We start from the raw sequence: 4,536 nt of genomic DNA, 5'->3' as shown, positions 1-4,536 counted from the left end.
CCCTGAGCCCTTGAAAGCACTGGAAAAAGATAGTCTAGGTGAAATCCCCCCCTATTTGCCTCCAAGTAAAGTTCCTCACTCCAATCCTTACGCCGAAGAAAGACAAAGCACTTTTAGATGAACCACTGGACTCGTTAAAACCTTGGTCTATGGCAAGAACGTCTGAACTTTCTTACCGTGCACGCCCGCTTGAATGAACTCGATCATGCCAAGCTGCTAAACAAGCCAGGCTACTTTCATCGAACTAAGACTAGTGAAATAGCCAATCCCGAAGGATAAACTATTTCAAGCTTTTGAGAGCGAAAAGAAGATTGACGCAACATTCTTCCTTTTCCTCTTTCTGCCTCCACGCTACAACTAATTCTCCACTGTAGACGCTGGATGAGACCAGAAGGTAGTAAGCGAGCTATCCCTATCCATTCCGCTTTGTTAGTTCGTGATATTACCCTGTCTACTGCACTGACCGTGTTCCATCCGCTGACCCGAGGCAAAGAACTTTCCATTTGGAGGAACCATGCTCTTAGTCGAACTGCTGCGGTTGTGTCTTGTGCCGGCCTCGGTGCCAGGAGCCGGAGACTTTAAAGGATCGTAAAATTCAGTATCTCCGAAAGCCCCGGACCTCTTATTGAATGCATGAGGAATGGAAGAACTGTCATCTTCGGTTGGTGAACTCAAAGTAAAGGGCCAAAAGGACGAGCAAGAGTTGGTCATTCAAGAAGCTTTGGCTAGCCAGCTTGACTTATGGAAAAAGAATAGAAGGAAGGGTGGCTGATTGTGGTAAAAAGAAATCCATGCGAGGTTCGATGTAATTGAAGAGCTGCCATATTTGATTATGTACGAAGATAGGACGGACGAAGTCCAACCGGTTGGGCCAATGCACGGAAAGATAAGGGCAAGAATGACATCCCACTGAGGTCTCTAGTTAAGGCCGCCTCCAGGCACCATTCATCAACATGTTGATGCCTCTTATTTGACTAATGAGTCTGCGAGCTTCGGTATTGTGTGTAGGAATAACCAGGCTTTTTTATGTGCAGCAAAAGGAGACTGCTTCTCAGCATCAACAGCAGAAGAGGCCGAAGCGAGTCGAAAGGCAAAAGAGTTATCTTTGAACGCTACTACACATCCTTACGAATACGTCAGTCTAAGGTGGGTTTGGGTATAGCAGGACTTGAACCTGCGACCACTAGGTTAAAAGCCCAATGCTCTACCAACTGAGCTATACACCCAAAAAAAGATATAATAGTAAATGTAAATAAAATAAGGATTGATTAGTGCGGAAAAGAAAAGAGGGCCTCTTCTCATCATATTAAAAGGGCGCGGCTCTGTATGAGGCTCGTACTGCAGAGCAAGCGAAGAAAACGTAAGGGCTTAGTTAGCACTCCTGCAAGAAAACGGCCTAGCTAACGCGCCCCTTATTTCACTTTTCAAGCCTTGATCGATATGAGAAAGATGCGCTCAAGCACCCAACCTATACAAGGGGCTTGGGCTCGAAAGCCGGCCTTACTCAACAAGCACCTTTCAACGTAAGGTTGCTTCTTTCCACCCATTGAAGATTCTATCTACAAAAGAAGGTGGGGGATAGACAAATTGCTCTCACTGACACCAACCAGAGAAGGTGAGGTCGTCTTTCTTTCCAGCCGCCATACTGTTTGCCGCCTTAAAAACGGAGAAGGGGAGGAGCCATTTTCTATGTAATTACGGTCTTTGTTGGCCGTTGTGGAGGTCGAGCACTCTCTTTTCTTTGTCCAATTCCGTCTTACCAAACAAGACTGACTTCTTACCAACCGGATGGAGCGCGCGGAAAGCCTAAAGCCGCATACCAGAGATTGCTGGGAAAGAGGCTGGACCAGATACGAAGAATGAATCTATATCTGTGCGTGCACGGAAGGACCGGCGGCCGCTCAACTCTTCGAGCGCAAAGCAGTGGTGGTTGGTTCTGATTCGACAAAAGTCGAATGCCTGGTCGAAGGTCCAGTACAATAGGTAGCAGGCGTGTTCGTTTTGGCTCCCGAGCGAGAACGATAAATAGGCGATGCACCATCCTTGCTGCTACATACGTTGACCTTGACTTGACAGATTCATCCAATTGAACCCACACGGAAACGCCTTGTAGTAGGAGAATAGGGGCGATCGAGCGGCGGTATCGATTAGCAAGCCTTCCCTAGCCAGTCATCAAGTCGGAGACGGAGCTTAGTCATCTCTTTCTGCTTGTGCGCTTGACCATCGGGGATCATAGACCAGACCGACCTATAAGGGGGGGCCGGTCTGACTACGAACTCTATTTCCTGTTCATAGGGTATGAGCTAAGCTAGTAGCTTTCATGTAATGGCATCCTTTTTTATCCTAGTTTACGTAATAGCTTTCCTCTTGCCCCCATCTTTCTCTCCTTTAGTTAAGGGGGGGCGGTAACAAGTAGTAGTTCCTCTCTCAAAGGTATAGTTTTTCCCTCAATTTGAAGGCATAAAGTATCGTATCTATTTCACTTTCCTTGCTGTATTGCTTGTCTTGTATTCAAAGGGGAAGTCTGCTTTGCTGCATCTTCTTAGAAAACGTATTCTATTAAATGTAATAGAAATTATTATTTTCGATGCGAAGAATAGCGTAGTCAAGTACCCAAAGGAATGAACTCTCTTTATCAGATGCGGCCTGGAGAATGAACTTCGTTACGTTACGAGGGGAGGGATAAGTATACAGAAAGGAAGTTAAGCAAAAAAGGTAAACATCAAGAATGGTTACCCTGAAAGCGGACGATAGAGGGAGCACGTTAGGGCGGGAAGGTTCTATCTTTTTAGGGGCTGGCTTTCGATTCGGGACGATAGAGGGAGCACTTAATATGAGTATATTTATGGATGGAAATATATACATCGGTACCCTAGCTAAAGTAGGTTACATGTACTTAATGTTCTTGATTGGAGTCAAGATGGATCCTAGTAAGATTAAGGCATCTCAAAAGAAGGCTTGGATTATTGGAATTGTATCCAATTGAGTTGATGTATGTATGATAAATCTATGTTTGTTAATAATAATAATTAAACTCATCCTATGTTAATTAAATTATTTTTATAACTACAAACATCAACTAATAATTTAATTATTTATTCTTTTAAAATCAAATAGATATTTTAACTTTTGTGATTTAAAAACAAATTTAAACCATTTATTTACAAAATGTTCATAAATTAGTTTATACATTTTAGTTTATTATATAATATTTCAATTCCTTTTGAACTCATTAGGAATTGATCTAAACCATCTTATAAAACCGATTGAAAAGATTACCAACATAATTATTTATAAATAAAACAACAGCATCAATTATAAGTTCACAATAACTCAAAAACAGACCAGTGAACTCAGAAATTAGAAAAAAACTCAAAAACAGATCAGTCCATTAATTACCAAAATCCATAATTAAATTACCAAAATCCATAATTAAATTACCAAAACCCATAATTAAATTACCTCCGCCTCCAGTCCTGCCTGTGTCAACCGTTTCACCCTTTCTTCCCGTCGTTTTTTGCGCAATTCTTCACGTCGTTTTTTCCTTGCCTCTGCCAACCGTTCAGCTGCCAATCGTTCCGCCTCCGAACGTCGTTTTGTTCTTCTTTCAGCTCTCTGTTCTAGCCGGTGTTTTGCCAAATATTTAGCATATCTGTCCTCCATCCAGCCCGTGTAAATTTCTGAAAAAGCATCAATAACTATTGCATGGCAAGAATAAGGGGTGATGGAAATAATTTCGTTTTGAAGCTTTTTTAAATCTTTCAAACAAGATATTTCTTTTTGAGCGATAAGATTTTGTATTGACCGTTTGAAATAAACCATTTCTTCGCTCTCTCCCTCGACTTCAGCCACCAGGTCGTTCTCCGTAGCAGTTTGAGATGAATCAAAGTTTGAAGGAGTTTGAGGATGACAATATGAAGGAGAACGAACCACATTTGTGGTGTGAAAACACTTTGAAAACAATTTAATAAAATAGGAAAACATTTTGAGAATGATTTGGTTGAAGGAGAGTGAAGAAACTACTGGTTTGCTGGTTTGAAGGGTTGAAGGGTTGAAGGGTTGAAGGAGGAAGACAAGGGAGAGAGTGTAATTAAAAAAAGTAAAACAAATCAAATGGAGATTTGGTTTATGGTCTATCAGCAGCCAGCCGTCAATCAGAATTAATTAATGCACTTTGGAAAATGAAGCCCCCTATTCTCCTTCATCATTTGATCTTAAAAATGTTCAAATGATGAATATATTTATACTAAGTTCCTATAAAACTAATATGCTTAAAAATTTCATTAATTTACATTAAATAGCTGATGTAAAAATATAGTTACATGATAAAAATGATGAATATGAAGTCCGGCCTCATATGAGAATGGAAAACTTGAGCATTTTCTGGATCGGTGGATGAAGAATCGCTCACTAAATAATTTATTGTTAACCATGTTCCCAGAAAAAAGATACTTTCGAGAAAGGACGAGTACGACTGAAGTGGCTATACATACAAATCCATTTACGGATCTATATGCTTCGATTGGAACTGGAAGT

At 41.0% G+C, this 4,536-nt stretch overlaps 1 non-coding gene across 1 annotated transcript; it reads right to left on the bottom strand.

The window, feature by feature from the left end:
- Positions 1–1,153: 1,153 nt before the first annotated feature.
- On the bottom strand, positions 1,154–1,226 carry TRNAK-UUU. Its single transcript has one exon. It is a non-coding gene; the product is annotated as a tRNA-Lys (tRNA).
- Between the last annotated feature and the right edge of the window lie 3,310 nt (positions 1,227–4,536).

The sequence above is a fragment of the Impatiens glandulifera genome, unplaced genomic scaffold, assembly GCF_907164915.1.
Source record: "Impatiens glandulifera unplaced genomic scaffold, dImpGla2.1, whole genome shotgun sequence".
Classification (NCBI taxonomy): Eukaryota; Viridiplantae; Streptophyta; class Magnoliopsida; order Ericales; family Balsaminaceae; genus Impatiens; species Impatiens glandulifera.
This window is presented reverse-complemented; position numbering and strand designations above follow the sequence as displayed.